The following is a 24,056-nucleotide window of genomic DNA, read 5'->3' as shown; positions in this document are numbered from 1 at the left end:
CTGAATGTGGCAGAGGGAAGCTGTTCAGCTCATGGTGACAGGATAGCAGAGAGGTGGGAGGAGGAAACAAGATGTCCCCTCCCGGGGCGTGTCCCTGGTGACCCACTTCCTCCACCGCTTACGGTTTCCAGTGGTCCCAGCAATCCATTCCACCGTGACTCCATCAATGGATTATTCCACGGATGAGGTCAGAGCCCCTCCTGATCCCATCACCTCCCAGAGTCCCCACTTCTGGATATCGTAGTCCTGGGGCATGAGCCTTCAGCACATGCATCTTGGAGGGGGGACACTTCTGTTTAGTTAGCGGTCTAGTTAGCTCTCCTGTTGCTGGGACCAAGGGACCTGATGAGAACAACTTCAGAGGAGGAGAAGTTTATTTTGGCAAATGTTTTCAGAGATTCAGTAGTCCCTGGTGAGCCGACTCCATCGCTCTGTGCCCAAAGTGAGGCAGAACATCATGGCAGAAGGGGGAGGGGGAGGGAAGCAGCTCTGGACCTGGCAGGTAGGAAATAGAGCTCCTGCTTATCAGGGACAAAATGCAAGCCCCCAAAGACACAGCTCCAGTGACCCGTGTCCTCCAGCCACACCCTTCCATTTCTAGTCCTCTCCTAATCTAACCATTTGATCTCGGAACATTCCCGCAATGTCTCACACAGGAGCTTTTGGGGGACACCTCATATGCAGACCATAACTACATATCTAACCCATAACAGATGGGAGAGTGGTGGTGTTATGGAAGTGTTCAGGGTTTCCAGAATCAAAGGTGAAGGTGGAGAATCGTAAGACGCTGAGCAAGAGGCCAAGCTTCATTAGCATTATGAGTTGAACTTTGCTCCCCCCAAATGCATATGTGGAAGTCCTACACCCCGGCTCCGCAAAGTGAGACCGTTTAATTGAAGAGGGGTTCTTCACAGAGGTCACTGACTTAAAGTAAGGTCCCTAGAGTGAGCCCTCATACAGCATGACTGATGTCCTGGTGAAAAGGGGAGACCCTTCTGATGCACCGCATTTGGGGCTTCGGACCTCCGTGAGTGTACGTTAATGAATCATCTCATAGTTTGGGTGCGGTGGCACAAGCCCGTCATCCCAGCAGCTTGGGAGGCTGAGGCAGCAGGATGGTGAGTTCAAAGCCAGTTTCAGCAACTTAGTGAGGCCCCAAGCAAGGAAGCAAGAGGCTGTATCTAAAGTGTGAAATTTTAAAAACAGCTGGGGTTGCATGCAGCTCAGTGTTTAAGCACCCCTGGGATCAATCCTCAACACCTAAATAAATTAATGTATATCTGATCCATGCATTCTATGGTGCTTTGTTATCACACTTCAGTTGAGTAGAATAACCAGTGTTAAAACACCGGCATGTGTATGCCAAGAATGATAAAAGACATTCAGTCTTTGTAAAGATGGGACGTGAGAACAGTTGATGATTGTGGTGTGTGTGTGTGTGTGTGTGTGTGTGTGTGTGTGTGTATGCGTGTGTGTGAGTGTGTGTGCGTTTGTAGATCAGTCTAATAACTCCAGTGATCATGGATTGGTGCAAACAGAATATTCGAGTCAAGGATACCTGTTAAAAAAGTTTTTAATGTCAGTCCAAGTGGTTGATGGCTATTTGCACAGGCTGAGATATGTTTAATAACTGAAGGACTCCAGAATTAATTGCTTATTAGAGGGGTGAAATAAAGTGCAAACGGGCTGCTTTGGGGGCCAGAATCTTGGGGTGTAGATTCTACCTCTGTTAGAACTCTACCTCTGGCCGGCTGTGCGACCTCGGGCAAGGTAGTGGACCACCCTGAGAACAGTCTCATTTCTTTGAAACATGTCTGTACACTCAGTCCAAGGAAGTTTCTAAGGCAGAAGCCGGATTGCTATTTCCTTTTCTCTGCGGCCAAACCCCGGCCACTGATATCTGGCCCCAAGGAGCTCTGGGGTTGGAAAGGTCTTGCCTTTCTCCTCCCCTCCTCTCTCCCTCCCACTATTGTCCTCCTTTCCTTCAGAAACTCAGCCCCATCTTACTCCCACCCCTGACAGGAGGTTTCCCATCATTATAGATTCCAAAAGCCTCTCACCTGCCTCTGACCTTGACATTGACATTGAGCTGATCGCTCTGCCCTTGGACGCTCCCTGGAGTCGGCTGATTGATTTCCTCTCTACAAAAATGGGGCAGTGACTTCCCTGTGTCTATTGCACGAAATTCAGAATCTCTTTTATGGGCTCCTATGTCCATTATGGTTCTCAAATACCTTTTAGGCTCATTTCATACTCTCCTCCTTTGTATTCCATCGGCCCCAACAAATGGGATTCTCCCACCGTAGCTGGCCGCCCTGCCTGCTCCCTCCTAAGTCAGGCCCCATTCCTTCCTGTTGAAACACTACCCATTCCACAGCGTCCTTTGCTAAGTGTCATTTCTAAAGTAAAAATCTTCCCCTCCGTGGACGTGTTCCTTCAGTTGTGGTTTGGAATCCGGCAGGGCTCAGTCAGGGGTGGAAGCAGACCACAGATTCACACAGACTTGAATGGGGAAAAGGAATCCATTGGCTCACCTAATTGGGAAGTCTGGGAATTCCTTGGTTTCCCTTTCTTCTGTTCTTCACGCAGAAACTCCAGACTCCATAAGAGGAGGGGATCTTTATCATCGTTGTCAAAAAATAAAAGAAGGAAAAAGAGGAAGAAAGGGAGGAAGAAAGGGAGGAAGGAATCCAGAGAGGAAAGAGACACTTAGTGGCTCTCCTGGTGTCAGCTGATCACATGGGTCAGTCACTTTGGGCAGGGATGGGGGAAATCGGTATGGCTAGTTTGGGTGCTGGGAGTTGTAAGATTTTTTTTTTTTTTTGGATTGACCTCTCCACTAAGAACACAAAATGAAGCGAGTATTTATAAATCAATACCTAGAAAAGACAGAAGAGTAATAGATAGCCCCAAACGACTTCATCTCTGTTGTAACTGGACTCTGATCTTGGTGCTTAAGTTGCCCTACTTCTTGTTAAGAGTGTTTTCAAGGACCTTTCCAATACATTGCCCATTCGCTGAGTTCTCTTCTCATCTGTGTGTGTGTGTGTGTGTGTGTGTGTGTGTGTGTGTGTGGTGTCATGTGTGGATCCCAGGGCCTTGTGCCCGCTGGGCAATCACCCTACCACGGAGCTGCACCCTAAGCGTCATTTTCATATCTTAGTAACTAGTGCAGGAGCTGTGATGAGTACTTGAGGTACTACATTTTCTGGCCTCAGTTATATAAATAAAGGACCAGGCAATTATTTGAGATTATTAAAAAGATGAGGGTTGGCCTGATGCTGTAGCCATAGGCGACCTCATCCATGACTACCTGTTAGTACATCTCCAAACCCAGGGGTGGTTTGGAGTCTGGTGTGGCTTAGTCGGTGGTGGAAACAGATCCAGGGGTCTGAACGCTGTCACAGCAGTGGGTACAAGATCGTTTCTGGCCAAATATGTCTGATGTCTTTGTATATGCCCATCTGCCCTTGCTTTTTCCGGTGCATTCTGATGGCGACCTCTTGGCAGTGGGCGGGTGGCCCACAGCAGGCATCCTGTGTGATAGGGCCGGGTGAAAATACTTGACTTTCTCTAGTTGATCCTAGACTGGAAGGGAGGAACACAAATTAGGAAAGCCGTCTGTTGCTAAGCTCTGGGCCTGTTGAGACATTGTTCTGGTTTGAGTCTCTGGACTGGTTCTTGGAGGTAGTCAATCTGATTTCCTGGGTTGGTTATAGGAAAGATTGGTTGGACGTGGGGGCCATTTGCTATAGACTGGAGGGGGCCAGAGTCTTTTTTTTTTTTTTTAATAAGGCTCTAATCAATATCCATTTGCATATTTGATTTCTTCAATGATTTGCTCTTTTCAAAGAATGCATCTTCTGAATTGTTCAGACTTTGCTGTCCAGGGTGGGTTCAAACAAGATAAAGTAAAAATGGTGAGAAAAAGACCTTTGTAAGTGGTTCATAAAGAAGAAAAGATATTGGTCAGCAGAGCTGGGGATTGAGTCCTCCTGGGCACAGGGGTCATGTCATTTTGTGAGCAAAGCCATGAAGACAAATACTTTAAACTGAGAGGCAGCGAGCAAGCGAGAAAAAAAAAAAAAAAAAAAATATATATATATATATATATATAATGCTGCCCATGTAATAACAGCTGTCAAAACTCCAAGGCAGAGTCACTAAGAAAGTTGTTTCTAAATGCAGATGCCTGGAGTGAAAATCAAACATTAACTCATTAACCTCTATTATCATAAACCAGGTTATTAATTTCTTAATAGAGAAGGGAGTTCAGGGAGAGACTGGGACTTATCACAAATAAATTTTGATGAGTTGGAAAGAATTGAAAAAAATGAAACTCTTCTCTAAAGTCCCTTAGCAAGGGCTCCTGCAAGCTGGAAACCACTGCCTGTCAAGGAGAGCGATGCAAAATGGAAGAGATTTGGATTTTTGTTTTCTTTCAGGCTCAGGAGCACTAAAGTATGCTTATTAATCCCTGGGTTATGATGTAAGAAGGGGTAAGTTTGGTAACAGGTGGTAAACCATGGGCATGCAGGAGACGGGAAGATTCTCCTCTGTCCTTAGCAAGATGCAGAATGATGTCATGGGGTACCTGGTATTGAGAGGAGGCTCAAAACAGGATTGTGTTGAGAACAAGTTCAAAAGCAAAAAAAAAAAAAAAAAAAAGAGGGTCCTCAGAATCCAGAAATCTATTTAGTAAAGTTACAGAATGAGGAGTACTTGGCTAGAGTCTGATTAAATAACCAAAACCGAAAAGTAAGGAAGGAGACAGGAAGAAAAGTCAGTGCCATCCAAATTACAGATTGGGGATCTTGAACGTCTAGATAAGAATTTGAACAGTTATTTGAAACAAAATTGTTAAGTTGACAAGCAGTACGTTAGGGTGCCATATTCAGAGCGTGGCTTCAGATTGGACCATCAAACAGTGGTCTCCACAAAGGAGAGGTCTGAGTTTGGGTACGAGAGCACACGTGTAAATCCACTAGCCCAAAATCTAACTGTGGAATCTGAGAAGATGCTGGGTGGCCTTGGCCAGACTTCTAAGCCTCTGCCCTGATAGGGGCTGGGAGCTGGAAATATAAAATCAGAATATTAAAAAGTTGTCTGTTGCTTCCTCCACAAAAAAAAAGGGCCCAAAGAAATCACCCCATGCAATTCCAAAATCCCGCTGTTCCCTGGGAAATCCTAAGAGGGCCTATGGAAATAAATTTTGAAATGACAGGTTGCTCCATGATTCATTGTTACACCTGGAAATTGGCACCAGGATTCTTTTTTTGTTTGTTTGTTTTTTTGTTTTCTCCACGTTGCTATTTCTTTGAAGAGATTTCTATCCCTCAAATGTTGTGTCACTTTCTCAATGTATTGATGAAAGGGTGATGATGATTTTGGCCACCCTCATGTGGATGTAGAGAAGGAAGTAAAAAAAAAAAATCAAATTTATTTCTACCCCACACATTGAGACTTTCAGAGATTTTTTTTTCCTTGGACTCCAAGAAAAATACAAGCTTCAGAAACACTCGTAAGAGCTGAGGTTGGGCAACCGAAATTGCCTCCTGCTCTTTGGAGGCTGCCGAATAGGAGCTGCAGGGAAAATAAACGATGCTGAGCATGAAGTTTCATATCAAGCACCGGGGGGGGCGGGGGGGTGGAAAAAAATCTAGAACATAAATTGTCGTTTTTCTTGCAGAATATTTATAACAGCTCACTTGTAGTCCTCCTGTCTCTGGCTGTACAGGGCCGGTGGAAAACACTTTTCGATTCAGCCTTTCGTTTGATTCTTTTCCTCCACGGTGATTGATCATAGCAATTTCTTTCACATAAACAGAATCTTCCAGATAAGCTTGTTGGAGACACTCAGGGCTATGAATACACTGCGGACCCAAAACTAATATTTTTGCTTGCAGTGTTTAAACCCGATGCCAATAGGGCTCCTCCTACTCCTTGTATCATAAAAGCACAGTCTCTTAAGCACCCTGATTTAATCAGGTCGCAGGGAAAGGGCATTGCGGGAACAGGTTTCTCCTGGACAGAGGTATCTGTCTTTTCATTAGAGCCCTAACATTTCCAGCAAGCAAACATATGGTGGAACACCCCGAGCATCTTTAATCATTAGGAAACTATCTCGCCACTACTCAGCTATCTCATTTTGGAGAGCCAGAGCGCTGGGCCGGAAAGTGAGAGAAATGGAGGACATCCCTTGTGGTGATCCTGAACGCTCCCTTATGCGGATGATGGCCATGGCTGCGGCTGGAGGAGCGGGCATCCTAATTGGAGAAGGGTGTCATTTTCTGCAGGGACAAGCCTGGTGTAATTCTCCCATTTAAATGACATGATCCTGCCAGCGAAGGGCTTCGTGTCCTGCCATCAGTCACCTCTCCGCGGCTGGGATGCGAACGGTAGCTAAATGACAATCGATAGCTGGATTTTGTTATGCCTGCCTGATGGCCTTGTCCCAACTAAATTTTAGCCGTTAATTATGCTTTCATATACTCTCAAAAGGGGACAAGAGATCATGATTTTTCGAGAAAAGGGAAGGGATCGTCACAGGACGAGAGGGTAGTTTAATTAGAATACATTACAGGAAATCCATAAAATCTCCCCCCAACCACAGCATCGCATCTGTAGGGTAAATAACCTATTCACATTTTTAAAATGAGCTAAACTAATAGGTTTCTTTACTTAGTATAGTTTAGGGTTGTTTTTCCACCTGAACTTAAATGATTATAATCCCACGTGTTCTGAAGAAGAGATTTTTTTAACTTTTGACATAGGGTGGAAGTTTCTTTTCCGCCCCCCCAGACACCTTGGGTAAATGCACATCTGTTGTTGATTGAGGTATCCAGTGTTTTTTCCTGGTGAGATACCTCTTTTATTTTAGAATTGATAAATAGGTTTAGGAAAACAACATCAACAACAACAACAAGATTTAGAGTTTAGGGGTTTTAGGATGCATACAGACCTTTGCCAAAGCTTTGGGACTAAACCTGAGCTAAAGGTTTTGTTTTCAAGATCCTGAAATGTTGCAAATTATTGTGGGTGACTGGAGGCTCGGTGGTGGAAGACCTGTTCGGAATCCTCCATGGTGCACAGTAAATAGAGAGCTACCTTGGAGGATGGACCCACTGTGAAATATCTCTTTGGAACTTTCTTTCTTCTTCTGGTATCTGAAGTTCAATATCTTGAAGGTAAACAAAATATTCATCATTCAAGCTCAGATGGCTTTTGGACTGAAGGAGAGTGCTCTTAATTTACATTGCTAGAAATATTGCCAAACACTGGGGCTCTCCCTGGAACACTGGGATGAATCGTCTCTTTATTTATTGTTTATTTCTTGGTACCGGGGATTGAACTCAGGGGCACTTAACTGTTGAGCCACATCCCCAGCCCCCTCTCTTTTTTTTTTTTTGTATTTTATTAAGAGACAGCGTCTCACTGACTCATTGAACACCTTGCTTTTGTTGCTGAGGCTGGCTTTGAACTTGCAATCCTCCTACCCCAGCCTCCTAAACCACTAGGATTACAGGATGTGCCAAACACCTGGTGTACTCTATAGCCTCAGGTGGTTTGATAAGAAAATTCCCAGATAGCCCAACATAAACAGAATTGTGAAGGTGATTGGCTAGAATGCTTGGGCATGCGGCATCTGGTGGCCAAGGTGTACAGGGAAAATACAGAAAAAGATGCGTCGTGAAACATCCTTTGTGTGATAAAGCTGTCTTGGATTTGGTCACTCAGGAAGGTCCTGGGTTAATAACTTCCTGGAACTGCATAAAATCAATTACCTCCATTGGAGAGTGTCCCTGTCCCACTGAATGCCAATTCCCTGCACCGTTTTCTCCAGGGACTTACGATGTTCTCTCTAAACTGCCAATGAGGAAATGAAGCACACAGGTGGCCTGCGTGACCACTTAGTTATTTAGAGCATCGGTGTCGTTTTTGACAGGAGGGGGTTTCATGTTCTTCCCCTCAAAGGTTCTACCTCATGGGAAATGCCACCTGAATAATTTGGCTGTCTTCCTCGGGTCCTGCAAGAGGGCCAGCCCACCTGTGGGAGGGCTGATGAAGGAGAGGAGGTTGTACTCAGGCTGTGCCAACAGTGGAGCCAACTGTCTCCTTTCCAGGTTCCTACTTCTGAGGGCTAAAGGAGGTGATGGCTAGAAAGTCTGGACCTCAGTTTACAGAAAATCACATCTGCAAAGTGAACGACCGCAAAAGCAAAACGAGTCCAAGGAAGTGCCCTTGGCCTTATTTGTGCCATCAATTTCAGACTGAATTTCTACATATAATTAAAGCTATTTTTCCTTCGGTTGAAGAAACTTTTACAATTAAAAGCTCTGAATTTGTTGGTACATTTTAAGCTATAAAAGGTTAATGAACCACTAATAGAGAAAGCACATTTTTGCAATGTTACTATTGCCTTTAAAATATTTGTAGCCTTACGTAGGTGATCTTCCCATCTTGGCTGTTTATATATTCTTGCTTTTCTTTTTCTTCCTGCTTTTATTGCTGGTTTTTTAAGGGGTGACAGGGACAGAAGTAATTCCTTACATTGTCTCTTCTTTCCTTCCTTTCTTCACTCAATGTTGATATATTGATAGTGATGCCTGCACACATAGGGACTATGGTGAGTTTTTGTATTTATAAGTCATGTGTACATACATATGGAGAGACTTTTTTGGGCATTTGAGGTATTATATTGGGGAAGAGTGCTAATACAATCATCTGCTCTTGAGATGCTATTATTCTAGGGTGAAAAGACAGTAAACACTGCAGGTTAAGAAATCAGTTTTGGAAATGGAAAACAGAACAGCCTGAGGAACTTGGGAGTACGGGGTCAACGTGAAGAACAGACTTCAATTTTAAATAAAACAATTCTCATTGACAGAGTGACCTTTGAGCAACGTGGCAATATATGAATGAGACCGGGAATTATTCTCATAGTATTCCAATCAGCCCGCTTCTTTCATGTAGAGGAAACTGGAAACTAAATCCCTTCACATTTTGGCGTGGTTGACGCGGTAATACAATGAAACAGGAACACACCCTACTGGGTGTCCTGATAATGACACCATGTGTCATTTCTTTGAAAGTTGGTGACAACTACATTCAATTCACCCTCGTTACATAGCTCACAAGGGGTGACTCTGGGATCTGCAGCCAGGTACTGAGACTCCAGACCTTTAACCACGAGCTGTGTTCTCTTGAATTCTTTCATATCAAGGAAATGCTTGAGGTAGCCTCCGTAATGATTTTGCACTATTTAGGGATACCGAGAGGGCCATAGGACACGGGTTAATTTTTCTAGAAAAATATAGGGGCTCAAATTGGTCCAACAAGAGAGTTTGGTATCAGGAATAAAGAGGAAATGAGGGCTTCCTCTGCTCACCCCAAATGTTCATGACTAGGTGCTGATTGCTCCCCGCTTAAGAGGTAGGATACGCATGCTAAGTATGAAAGGGAGATTTAAATGTGTATATGAAAGGGAGAAATCATCCCCTTGCATGTTAAAAGACTGCAAATAAATAGAATTTAATCTTTTATACATAATTTATGTGAGCAATACGGACTTCAAAATTAGTGTAGGCTAATGTCAAGATTAGGGACGCCATCTCTTAAGCATTGCTTCAGGCTCTTCTCACCCGACGTCTGATAATGCCTTCATGCCTCATGTCCTGAGGCTTATTTTTTTGGTCTTCTCTAATGATATATTAAGCTCTTTTTAGAAAGAGATTTATAGGATAAGCAGGAAAAGTAAACCCTTGTGAAACCTGATATATAGACTTTTTTTTTTTTTAATAGACCAAAGCATTGCATAAAAATGGGAAAGATTATGGAGGATTGGGGACACCCTGAAGATTGATGGGATTCTTTTTTCCTCCTCCTCCTCCTCTTCCTGCTCTTCCTCCTCCTCCTCTTCTTCTTCTTCTCTCTCTGGTAGGGTACCAGGAATTGAACTCAGGGGCACTCTACCCCTGAGCCCCATCCCCAGCCCTGTATTATATTTTATTTAGAGACAGAGTCTCCCTGAGTTGCTTAGCATCTAGCTTTTGCTGAGGCTGGCTTTGAACTCCTGATCCTCCTGCCTCAGCCTCCTGAACCACAGGGTTACAGGTGTGCACCACCCTGCCCGGCAGATGGTTTTCTTCTTCTTGAACTGACTTCTTAGTGTTTGACACGCTCCAAGTAAGGGCTGTTATTTTTGTCATCCTCCAAGTGTACTTTATTGCTTCCAGCATTGAGAAGACTGTAGATCTTCTATTACAGACCCACAGAAGGCAGGGAGATAATTGGAGAAGCGAACATTCGACAATATTCAACTCTTAATTTTGTGACTGACTCCTTCCTGACATTAGGGATCATTTCAAAATTAAAGAGGAGAAGTTCAAAAAAGGGAGAGAGACAAATCTCAAATTCTTTAATCATAAGGAAAATGGTGTCTTCCATTTTCTTTTTTTTAGGGGGGAGGGTGGTGTTTAGTACCAGAACCAAGAGGCACTCGGCCACTGAGCCCCATCCCCAACCCTATTTTATATTTTATTTAGAGACAGGGTCTCGCTGAGTTGCTTAGGGCCTGGCTACATTGCTGAGGCTGGCTTTGAACTTGCGACTCTCCTGCCTGAGCCTCCAGAATTGCTGGGATTATAGGCATGGGCCCCTGCCCCCGCCATGGTATCTTCCATTCTGAACCTGCACTGGTTGCCCCATGATGAGACATAGCGGGGAGTAGAGGATTTGGTCCAGGATATTTTGAAGTAGATGTTTGCACAGTGTTAGATGATACGCCCGACTATCAGTCTACTTCTGTAAGTCACCTTAACTCCTGATCCAATCTAAGCTGTACAATGAGGCATTTGAACAAGTTCATTGCAAAGACCACCCCCCATTACCCATCTAATGCTGATGGTCTACAATATTTGCCTACGCAAATATTCTAACTGTTAACTCTAACTGGGCTCAAGAAGTCTTAGGCCGCCACTCTTACTTCCTCTGAGACTTTGGTTTGCCGTGTAAAACACGATTCAGGAACATGGGAAATACACAGTCCATAGTGCTTTTATTACTGGAAGACATAGGAGAGCCCACAGCCTGACCTCAGGGTTACCCACTCTTGCCCGCAGCAGCCGAGGAAATGAAACTGCCCTTTGTGAGTTCTAACGATGAATTCTGTCGATCGTTTTCTGAACATGGTAAAATCTCTGCGTTTCCCACCTTAAAAACCTGATAATTAGCAGTCTTCACACTTCTTTGGAAAATGTAATAGAAAGTAATGTTCTGAAGCTTCACATCTCTCATCGTTCTTCAATTATCCTTTGCAGGAAAATAAGGGCAGAGTATCATAAGTAATTAAAATTAAACTCTGCCTGAAAACATGTTAATAAAAAGTATGATACGAGATGATACATATTGCTAAAGACGCTTCTTAGAACCATGCAGAAATGAAAAGGACAGATGAAAGTTAAAAAACAAAAAGAAAGAAAGAAAATCACGTCCGGAATACAACTGAACTTAATACAACTGAGGACATTGGGTTCAGTCGACTGTCAAAGGTTTGCAAAAATGCATTTCATCTTCTAGATGCAACTTATTATTCGGTGAATCCTCACCAGTGCTTCTTTATATTCAAAGTTACTGAATTTAAGATAATGTAAACTCTAAAGAAAGAAATAGATAATGTTCCCGTCTTCATGATGACTTTTCCTAATACCGCAAGCCCATCTCATCTCACGTGCACACTGTAGCTACAGAAAGTCAAACACAGAATTAGAGAAATCCCATATAGGCCCAAGCTTAAGGATAAAAGGCAGAAATCCAATTAAAGCATTATTAGGGTTTTTAGATGTCATGCTATCTGGAAAACTGTCTCAACTAATAAAAGGATGCACACGTGGAAAAGCTAGATATTATGGATTGCAGAAATCAACAAATAAAATCAACTAATGTTTACTCATTCATTCATCAGAGAGTTGTATTTCCAAAGACCATATCCAGGCATTCTTTGAAGAACTCTGGTGAAAAAGAGGGAAAAACGTGATCTCAGCCTTAAACCTGAGAAGTCAATGGTTTTCTTTTTGATTTTTTAAATTTGTTTTAATTATGCATGGCAGTAGAATGCATTCATATACTTCATATGTCATACATAAGTGGAATATAATTTCATTTTTCTGAATGTACATGTTGCAGAATCCCATTGGTCATGCAGTCACATATATACATACAGTAATAAGGTCTGTTTCCTTTTACTATCTTTCCTATCCCCACATCCCCTCCCCTCCCTTCCCATCACTTCCCTCTACCTAATCTAAGGGAACGCTATTCTTCCCTCGCTCCCCTCCCCCACTTTATTGGGAATCAGCATCTGCATAGTAGAGAAAACATCCAGCCTTTGGTTTTGTGGGATTGGCTTATTTCACTTAGCATGATATTTTACAACTTCATCTGTTTATGGGCAAATGCTATAATTTCATTCTTCTTTAAAGGTGAGTAATGTTCCATTGAGTATATACACCATATTTTCTTTATCCATTCATCTATTGATGGACATCTATGTTAGTTCTATAGTCTAGCTATTGTGAATTGAGCTGCTATAAACATTGATGTGACTTTTCACTGTACTATGCTGATTTTAAGTCCTTTGGGTATAAACCAAGGAGTGGGATAGCTCTATGACTTTTAAAAGGAACCTAAAACGCATTCTATAATCTATGTGATAGTGGGTAGAATGTTTGAAATTCTGGAAGGCAGAATAAAGTGAGATCGTTGTTTAAGGGAGGGGAGATACTCCAGGTGTAGGGGTGGTGAGCATCCTAAGTGCTTGTGTAAGACCTGGAAGTTGCCTCGGGTTCTGACCCTGCACAGCCTCCTTGCTGTACAGGTAGGCATTTATGCCCAGTAACTCAGGAAATATCTTGCCCATTTACTCTTCTGATGTTGCTGAGACGGTCACTGTCTTCAAAAGGCACCGTATCCAGATGGGGATAAAAGAAGTTGTATTGAAAATAAAATTAAAGTGTAAAGCTGACTTGCAAACTATAAAAACACAAATGTCATATAAACAGGATAGCCAGGTACTGGTGAGTGAGAATCCAAATTCCATATGGGTTAATCGTGGGGACTGGGAGTCAGGATTCCTGGGTTGGAATCCTGAATCCATCAGTTCCTGGAGCGGCTGAATGTTCTCATCGGAGAAATAGTGGTAATAAAATTAGTAGTTCTTTTTAAAATTCATTCTAATTTGTGATACATGACAGCAAAATGCATTACAATTTGTAGTACACATATAGAGCACAATTTTTCATGTCTCTGGTTGTTCACAAAGTAGAGTCACACCATTCGTGTCTTCATACATGTACTTAGGGTCATGATTCCATCCCATTCCACAGTCTTTCCTACCCTAATCTCCCTCATTCCCCTCCCTCCCCTTTGCTCTATCTAGAGTCCGTCTAATCCTCTCATGTCCCCGCCAATCCCATTATGAATCACCTTCCTTATATCGGAAGAGACATTTTGGCATTTGGATTTTGGGGATTGGCTAACTTCACTTAGCATGATATTCTCCAACTCCATCCATAAAATTAGTAGTTCTTACCTTACAATTGCTATGAGGATCCCATAAGAGATTACCTGGTATTCTTTAGTGCCATTATTTTTTCTTTATGGTAGTGGGAATTGAACCCAGGAGTGCTACCACTAGGTTGTGTTGGTACATAGCAACCACTCAATTCTTCTTCTTTATCTTCTTCTTTTGTATGTGTGTGTGTGTGTGTGTGCAATAAAAATACCTTTATTTACTTTTAATTAATCTTTTGTCAGAAGAAGTTAGAAGAAAACAAGCATAACATGATGATTAAGATCACCCTCCTTTGCCCAACCTAAGCCAACGATTCTTGGCTACCATTATTCAAATCAGCTAACGCTATTCACATCTATCCAAGACTGGAAGAGCTTGCTAGAGCTTCGAAAGAAAGACTGGGGCTAAGCTTAGGGCAATCTGTAGAACCGGACACTGCACGTCAGTGAAGAGTTCTGTTACGAACAAGGACCCACGGAGCCAGTGATCATTGACATTTTGAAATCACCTACTTAGAACTATTAGGATCTCGCTCCTCTTCAAATGTAGGTTTCCCCACACCAGCATTAGGTCCATCTCCCCCTTGATGGAAAGTATGCTCAGAGAGTTTCAGAAGCTCATGAAAATCAGAAAGCAACCCAAACTTTTAGTCTTAGCATTTGATGCCCCATAACCCAGCTTGGGAAATGCAATCTCAATGCTAGTTTACAAAGCAGACTCCAGTCTCCATGATCTCATCTATGGACCTCCCTTAACTAGTTCTGTCACTAAGGGATAAAAATAAGTTTAAAAAAAAAAAAAAGGAAAAGAAAATCGACGGTGGCATCTGTACCTTAATTTTGCCCTCACCTCCATATTTCTAAGGAACATTTGATTTAACGTTAACCATGGCATCTTAAATCCAAATCCGAGAGAATAAATGATTTAATTTAATGAGTTCTTCGAAGGAAGGAAAGAGGTGTGATATAAATTGGATGTATTCCCATTAATAGCCATAAACTGTGAGTCCCCGAGAGGGGGAGGCCTCCCCGCAAGTCTGCCAACCTCCGATGGATTTTTGAAGGTGTAACTGGCCAATCACGTTTTCCGCCATACAAATAAAACCCTAACCTGTTTTAAAAGTTAAATTAACGATAATGAGAAAAGGTGATAGCCGAGCTTCATTCAGTGAATCAGTTCTGAGAATACCATCCTCTTTCTGTTCAATCCCTTTTCTTACATGTTCTACTTTCTAATGCCTTGTGGTAAATTCATCATGCCACCTTGTCCCCGAAGAAATCTACATCCCCATATATTACATTCAATTAAGTCTGATTAAGTCTGGATTTAATGTTGAATGCATTTTTTTAAAACTTTCTTTTTTTTTTTCTTTTGGTACCAGGGATTGAACCCAGAGAAGTTGAACCACTGAGCCACAAACATCCCCAGCCCTTTTTATTTCTTATTTAGAGACAGGGTCTCCCTAAGTTGCTTAGGGCCTCACTAAGTTGTGGAGGCTGGCCTTGAACTTGGGATCCTCCTGCCTCAGCCTCATGATTCACTGGGAATGACAGCACTCCCAGCTCCTCCTTTTTTTTTTAACTTTCTACGTTCATTTTTTAACCCATGATTTGAACACGTGTGACAGTCACACTCTGAGAAGCAATATATCAATGTATCTACAGCCATCTCCCTCCTTGCATCTCTCTATATGTGTACTTTATAAATAGTGCAGAAGAGAAAGGGAGGGAGATTTCAGGTGTTCAGTCAAGTAGCTGATTAGCCTCAAATAATACACCTGGAAGGAACCCAGCTGACGGTGTACTGCAGGGTGGGCTATTTTTTTTTTTTTTTTTACCCTAGAAAAGACAGACAGTAAATATTTTTGACTTTGTGGGCCATATGGTCTCTGTCACCAGTATTCAGCCCTGTCATTTCCCACAAAAGTCGTCAGTGACGATAGGAAATGAATAGGCATGACACATTGCAATAAAACTTCATTTGCAAAAGCGGTTTTCCGGCCACATTTGGCCCTTGGGTTGTAGACTGCCAACCTCTGGTCTAGCAGGAGTCACCTGTTTAATCTGTAGGACTTTAGGGGGAATGGGTTTAAATACTGTGACCGACTATCATTACCTGGATTTTCACGGGAAGAGACAGAACTCTCTGCTTACAGTTTTTTTATTCTGTTTCTTCCCTGAGCCCACCCTCCACTGGGGTTTGGGCAGTGATCTGTTTGAAATGCAGACCCAGGAAGTTCTTGTTCTGCTTCAATTCCTTCAGCAGATTCCCCCCACTAACTTCCCTGGGGAATTCAATTTCTCCTCTGCCTTGGGGGGTCTGCATGCCTCGGGGTTCTGCTCACCTGCGTCTACTCCACGTTCACCGGCATTTTTCGGTGGATACTCTCCTCCTCTCCCATCTGTGATGAGCTACAGGGCAGCGGGAGGTGGGCCTGTCTCTCCCAGGCCCAGCACGGTGCTGGATACACAGGGGACCCTGAGTACACAGCTTTTGAATGTGCAGAAAAATGAAGAACCGAGATTCAAAATGAGACTTTGTGCAAATCTGACAGAATGCTACCCTGCTCAGTCCCCACTGAAACGTCCTAGGTTTCACCAAGTGTACGACGTGGCCAACGAAAAGCCCAGGATCAGAAAACTCTCCCCATGAGATCCTCCTCCGAGCTCCACTTCGTCCTCCTGCGTGCCTGGGAAACCATCTCTTCATAACACGTGGCGGCTCAGGGGCCCCTATGTGGACTGCTCCCTGTGCAAAACTAATCTACAAACTCACTTTCTGCGAGGATGTCACTATTTGATTTTGTGGCACGACTTTCATTGGCTGGCCCCTCTCCCTTGGGCGTTGCGCTGACTCCCAGTGTGTGTGTGTGAGTGTGTGTGTGTGTGTGTGTGTGTGTGTGTGCGCGTGCATGCTGGGGGATGCTATGATAGCTAGATCGTGGAACCCATGGGAATGCTAAAATAAATTTCAGGATAATGTGTGAAATGACCATTACCAGAAAGAGGAGCTCCCCTCAAATACTGCTTTGTTATCATCCTAACTCCACACCAGGGGCATGGCTTCAGGAAATATGTCCGCGTCTCCGCTTGGAACCCATGCTGTTTTTATTAAGGCAGGCAATGTTTCTAAAATGGACCCCCCCGTATATGAAGGATATGCTTCCTTCTGCTTGTAAAAGAAACACGACTTTTGAACTATCTCCACCCTAAGTATCAGATTAACTCAAGCTGTTAAGCTAACTAATGACGTGTATAGAGTAATCAAGTATTTCCTAAATAATGAATTTGAGGCAGAGAATGGCAGGGAGATTAAAAACTTTTTTCCTCTTAGGCTTTGAGGTTCAGGACTGTTTTCATTCAGACCTATGAATTAACAGACAGACGAGCAAGAGAAAAAGTTGTGTCCTTGCTCCTACGTAAGAACTCACAGAAAATGTAGCTCAAAGCAATGATTGGACTTCAGGACTAATCATGATCTCAAAGAAGGGGAGAGAGCTAAGATTTCAAAGAACCAGAAATGAGGGGAAATATGTGCAAGGATGATTGGGAGATGTGGTTTGTTTAGGAAGGTGTGTTTATGCAAATGTCTCCTCTCTGCACTGTCTTCTCTCTGTCTTAGATGACAGGGGGGTCACTCATTCTTTGCGGTATAGGAAGCCTCTCTTAAAGGGGAGATGTATGATAGCCCTGTCCATTTGGAAGCCTCTGCTCTTAGACAAGAGCTGTGTAGAGAAAACGTTTCCCTAAGTCTTTGGATCCTCAATCATCAGATATCTTTAACTCAAAATAATCCTCATGCCACAGTGGCATCAACTGGATCCCTTCAGGAACAGCTATACGTCTCGAAGAGGAAAATCTGGGAATGTTGAGAGGGGAAACTTTGGATTGAAGTTTCCAAAGAATAAGCCAGTGACTGGGGAGGCTGAGGAAGGCAGATAGCAAGTTTGAAGCCAGCCTCAGCAACTTGGCAAGACCCTGAGCAAATTAATGAGACCCTGGACATGTGACTCAGGGGGTACAGTGCCCCTGGATTAAATCCCCAGTACCCCAAACAAAAAAACGAAAAGCCGAAAACCCCCCAAATATGGTAGATGTATTTGAAGGACCTCAGCGAGTGTAACCAAGTACCCACTTGATTTTTCTCTATAGCAATATTCACCCTGAATACGAAAACCAGGAACTCTCATTGATTATCTCCTCCCCAAAGAATAAGCGCTTTCGATTAGCTTTTTTTAAAGATCTCTAAATGAATCAATTAGCTTCTCAGCACAATCTGTGACTTTTTTGTTTTGTTTTGTTTTTATTAAATTACATAATTGGGTGAATATGTGACCCATTTTAGCAGAGTGGCACTCTTTGAAAAGAAAGGGTCCTGGGTTGGTGTAAGGCAGTATTTGTAATACAATAGGAACTCAGAGTCTTGGGGTTAAAGCATAGCTTGGCCAGCTTCACCCCTGCTGTCTTTCTTTGTAGGTAGAAGAGGCTCAGAGCACTTAAATGGTTTGCCCCAAGGTCACCTTGTGAGCTAATGCCTTTAACAGGGACTGGAGTCCTGGGCTCAGTCCCGCAGAAATACTTGAGAAGAAGGGTATCTAATGAGTTGTAGGTTAATGAATAGAAGTACATTCGTCAGGTTAATGCAGCAAAGCCCTGGGTATTGAGAAAACATAAAATGACTGGGAGCTAATTAAAACCGGGAGAAATTAGAAAATGAGGCTTAAGACGTGATATTAATAATTTCGGGCAGACCTCTCCCCTCTTGTCTCTGTTCTCAAAGCATCCGGGGCTGTTTTTCCACCGGCAGCACGTTATCATCCTCTTTATTCATTATATTCTGGGTTAAAGCCACCCCCCCCACCATTGAAATATGGAAATCAGGACCCCCAGGACCTGAGATTGTAACCCTGTCTGGAGTTAGGGTCTTAACAGAGGTCGTCAAGTCACAGTGAGGTCACTGGGCTGGGAACCTCATCCTGTGTGATTGGAGTCCTTCGGAAAATGCGGAACTTGGTCTCCGAGATACGCATGGAGGGGGGGTGATAAGTGAGACAGAGAGGAAACGGCCATGGGTTGTCCTAACATTGACAGGACTCAAACGTCATTCACTGCCAACTGAGTGCCTTGGGTGAACAGACACCGCTCCTCTCATTTCACCGACAATCTGCAGGGAAGATAATGGCCTTCTCCCTTATGGTCACACAGTGTTGTCCAGGAGGATTGCATCCCCTGCTCTCCAGGTCAGAGAATCCAGGTTTTAACACCTACTTCCTTCCTGTTGGATCTCACAGGGTCTGCCCTCTGCCACACGAAAAGTCCAAGGGTCTTTTCCACTGAAAAAACTGTTACCATCAGAGTTAAACAAAACAAAACAACAGAATAAGGTCGTTAAAACTGATCACTTCATCAGCTCAGCCTATCAAAACAACATTGAATCCCTAATTAAAACAGAATCTCAAACAATGAATTCCATTTTAAAAAATAAAACAAAACCTGACAAGTTTACTTTTAACGGATGATTGTGTTCACCCACAAACTACTTGAAACACGGGGTGGTTTTGAGTTTTCACGGAGAGATCTTAGTTTGTGGAAATCCTCAAAAAAAAAAAATCATATTTACCAAGTTAGAGTGATTTCTCGAGAAGGGGTATCTGTGGACACTGATGCATAATATCAATAAGTGGAAAATCATGTGGTGATTTTAGGTAGTATCTAGTTACACATGGAGAGCGGATGTTTTTCAAATGTTGACTCCATGACAGGTATTTGGCTTCCACATCAGTTAGCTCTCTGGCTTAAAAAAAAAAAAAAAAAAGTCAATCTAAAGGGCTGATGTGGAGAGAGTTTAATAAAGGGGAGTTTCTTCTGTGTTGGGAAGAACCAGGGTATCCTTGGAAGATGATGAGCGTAAGGAAAAGAAAAGTCTGAGGGTCCTTTCTCAGAACACAGTATTTAGCCTGACATGTAAAATTATGGGGGTGTAAGACAAACAGCCAGGGGGGAAATAGAGCAGAGTGGAGCCCAGTAGCACAGTACCCTGCAGAGGTGGCAAAGTTCACACTAACCTAAACCTAACCCTAACGCTAACCATAAACACACACACACACACACACACACACACACATACACACACACACACACCCTGTCTCTAAATAAATTTTTTTTTAAAAGGCTGGGGATGTGACTCTGTGGTTAAGTGTCCCCCTGGGTTCAATTTCAGGTACCAAAAAAAAAAAAAAAAAAAAAAAAAAGAAGAAGAAAGAAAGAAACAGAAGAAATAATAATTTAAATGGAGAAGTAAAAACTGTGTACCTTCCAGAATGCAGCCTCCCCCTCCCCCAAAGGCTTTCCTACCACAGGAGAACAAAGAGAGGTGGAGACAACTCGAGCTGCATTTCTTGAAATAAGCCGGTAGGAGGCAGTGAAACGCGGGTGACCTCTGGGAAGATTGTGCACCCCACGGTAATCAGCCACGCGGGAACCAGGGTAGGCACCCTTTTCACCAGGGGATAGCATGCTATTTGTAACCACTTGGGGTGTCTGACCACCGGACACCTGTTCTTGCAAGACCTTCTGTAATGTCTTGCCTCGGCTGCACCCTCATTTCCGAGCCCATTCTTTGGGTTTGGCAGGTGACCGTGTTTCTCCCATGAGGTACCCAAGGCCGAGGGAGAAGGGGGAAGCTTTACTACCCAGACTTGAGGATGCAGGTTGTATCCTGGGGACCCCAAGGAGGGTTTCATGACAGATGGCACCTGACGGGGACTTCAGCCGTCGAGGATTGTGGCCACTGCCAGGACCTTGCTAAGGCAAGGGCTGCTCTCTGCTCAGATTTCCTGACTTTTGCCAAACCCACCTGGAGCGCAAGGGCCCGGGAGCCCAGCGGATTCCCTCTGTCCACTTGAATCTGCCAAGAACAGTGGGACAACACATGGGAGCCGAGGAGGTGACAAATAGAGAAAAACGGCCACATGGTTGGCCTTCCATAGCCAGGGGATCCTGGCTTAGGGAAGTAAAATACTCAGAAAGAAATTGACCATGTACCAAACAAGCACAGACTCTCACCTCTTGTCCTGATTCCCTGAACAATATGCAAAACAAGTATCGTTACTAATTTTACATTTGCATTTTAGAATGCTCTAAGTCACCTAAAGATGGTTTAAAGTACACAGGAGGGTTCTGTGTGTCAAGTGCAAATGCTACAACCTTTTCCAGAAGCGACTGGAGGGGACTGGGGCATCCCCAGGGAGTCCTGGAACTAATTCTCCATGGGACCCCCGAGGGATGACTGCATTGTGCATGCACCATCTAACTGAACCATCCCCAAACCCCACAGCACATTAACCAACTTGGAAGCAGAAGCACCAAGGATTGGAAATATGTCCATTTTTTTTTTTTCATGAGCAGGTCAAGTAGGGAGCAAGAAAAAATTCAAGCCTTCCTTCTTGACCAAATGAACGTGGGAAAAGGAAAAAATACGGTTTAGTTCTCAAATAGAATATTTCTCTCAAATAAGGAAAAGAAAAGGCATTCTACGGAGATCCCAAGTAAGTTGTAGATAAGGGATAGATATATGTTTTTTTTAATATTTATTTTTTAGTTATAGGTGGACACAATATCTTTGCTTTATTTTCATATGGTTCTGAAGATCGAATCCAGGGCCTCACACGTGCAAGGCAAGCACTCTTCCTCTGAGCCACAATCCCAGCCCCGATGAGTGATATTTTTAAAAGCACCCATGTTTGGTTGAGAGCCTGGAGCGACTTGGTTTTGGATTTCAGAGCAGAGCTGAGCTGGAAGAACGTAAGAATGGAGAACATTCCGGACCAGACATGGAAACGTGGTCTGAGGTTTACGGTCATGTTCAAAGAAGCCCGACCTGTAATCCCAGCGGCTCCAGAGGCTGAGGCAGGAGGATTATGAGTTCAAAGCCAGCCTTAGCAAAAGGGAGGCCCTAAGCAACTCAGTGAGACCCTGTCTCTAAACAAAATACAAAATAGGGCTGTGGGGGTGGCTCAGTGGTTGAGTGCCCCAGTTTGATACCCAGTACTTGGGAGAAAAAAAAAATTAACCAATAAAGGAAGCAAGAGGTGAACATGACAACTTAATTTTGCAGGGCCTTGTAAATTTAGTGAACATTTTAGTAGATGTGGACGATGTCCAAAATATTCTTGATACAATACACGAGCTATTATAGTTTCTTTTCTCTTCCTCATTTTGCAGATGAAAGAAGAATCTCAAAGTAGTTAAGTGTCTTTTCTGAAACGATACAGAAAGGGGCAGAGATGGAATTTAAGTGCTATGTTGAGGTCTCTGTCTGGTGGACCAAGAACTGCCACTTACCTGAGAGGTCCGTGATGGGTGACATGGAACCAACTGAATGCATCTCCCTTGAGGACCCAAGTATAGCCTTCTGTGCTCAGTGTACTCTCTTGAGTACATTCGAGTATAGTTTTCCACCGTGGTTTCTCAAATGATATCTCTGTTGCTAATTATGGGATGGTGCAGAAGCGTGTGTTCATCTTCTATTAGACTCCTTGTGTCTACATCCCAAATAAGAACGCTTCCAAACTTGAATGTAGCTCAGGGGTCTGATAACTCTCGTCAGTAGTTTGGTTTAGCCAAGGCGTTACCTGCTAAATAAGTCTGACCTAACCCTTTCCTACATAAACATTTTTCCAACACAAGCGACTGTTGCCTCCAGAGATTAATTGCCCAACTTTTATATTCAACTAACGGTGGGTTGCCCTTTAACATCTTGGATTTATAGATTTCCCAGTATGCTGTTGGACTGTTTGCTTTGGATGGATTCCCCAAGCATTGGAAATCGGATTTCTCCAAGGACTGGTCTGTGTAAGCAGAGGAGTTAATCACATCATTTCACTTCAGCCTCTGCTCAGAGAGCTCTGGGTATTGCAGTCTTGGAAACTCCTGGGATGTTTCTGTGGCTCTGGATGTGTCTGAATATACCAGGTTAAAATCCTGATTCCATTTGCTGAGTCTTATGTTTTATTCCATGTTGTGCATAACAGAATTCAACAAATAGAGCTACAAGAACCTTGGCCACCCATCTACAAGGTCAAAGGCATGGTATTAAACTTCCTGTTCCTACCAAATTGTCAACGCCTTGTGGGGACTAGGTTCCTGAATGAAATTCGATGACATGTTTTTTTTCCGACTTTGAACAACAATCAACGAGTCGTGTTTAATTAATATTACTGATATCAGGTAAGTTTAAAGACTGGCTTTTAAAAAGAGCAGATTGGTTTTCTGGCCTGCATCGAGTTGGGTTTTCGTTTAAACTGTTTTGATTTCAAAAGAGAGAAACCATTCCCACTCAGTTAATCAAGGAAATTGGGTGGAATCAACAGCAAGATGTATGGAGTGGTCTTTGCTTCTCACAATGTGAGCTCTTATTGTTTTTCTCCATAGAAGGTCTGTGCCTTCATGTCAACAGCCATCACACTACATCAGATTCTACTTGTATCTCATTATAGTCAAGAGCATAGACCAAGGCTCACTTGTTCTGAGTCCTAATTCCAAGGAAAAAGGATCCTCCTTGTCCAAACTGGGATACGAATGGATCCTTGCTTCAAGGGAACTGGGTTTCCATAGTACATCCATGACACTGGCTCTCCAAGAAAGATGGACGTACCTGGCCAACCCCTAAGCATTTCTGCAGTATATACAAACTTGAATGTCCACTGCCACTAGAGTCCCTTTGGCCTGTCCTCTTCATGTGTAACTGTAAACAACCAAATATTTAATTCTCGTCTTAGGCTGCGACACTCTGAAGCTAGTCAAAAATGGCAGCATGCTTCTATGAATGGCTTGGATTCTCTGCCACCGCCCCAAAGATTTTTCTCAGGTCCCCTGATGGAGAAAAAGGGCAAATCATAACCCATTGATTCCTATGTGCAAGAAGCCTAGAATGTGTCATTATTTAGATGCCAGCATTTCTGAGCTGATCCCATTCACCAGCCTCAATTATATCGCTTCAGTGGGATTCTATTTATTTATCTATTTTATTTGTTTATTTATTGGTACTGGGGATTGAACTCAGAGGCACTCCACCACGAAGCTATAAACCCAGCCCTTTGTATTTCTTTCTTTTTTTTTTTTTATTCTAATCTGTTATACATGACAGCAGAATGCATTACAATCCATAGTATATATATGGAACACAATTTTTCATATCCCTGGTCACAAACAAAGTAGAGTCACACCACTGGTGTCTTCTTATATGTACTTAGGGTAATGTTGTCCGTCTCATTCCACCATCTTTTCTACGCCCCATAACACAGTGGTGGATTTTAGAGTCCAAAGTTTGGGGAGACGATTTTTTTTCTCTACAAGAAGAAGATGGAGAATGAGATGAAATTTCTGTTTCCATTACAAGATATCTTGAGTGAATCTCTCCTCTCTATTCTTCAACTACAGACATCTGAACTTTTTCCGCTCCTGCACGGTCTTCCCTGTGAACTTTT

This window comes from Callospermophilus lateralis, chromosome 20 (genome assembly GCF_048772815.1).
Source record: "Callospermophilus lateralis isolate mCalLat2 chromosome 20, mCalLat2.hap1, whole genome shotgun sequence".
NCBI lineage: Eukaryota > Metazoa > Chordata > Mammalia > Rodentia > Sciuridae > Callospermophilus > Callospermophilus lateralis.
Note: the sequence above shows the minus strand (reverse complement) of the source record.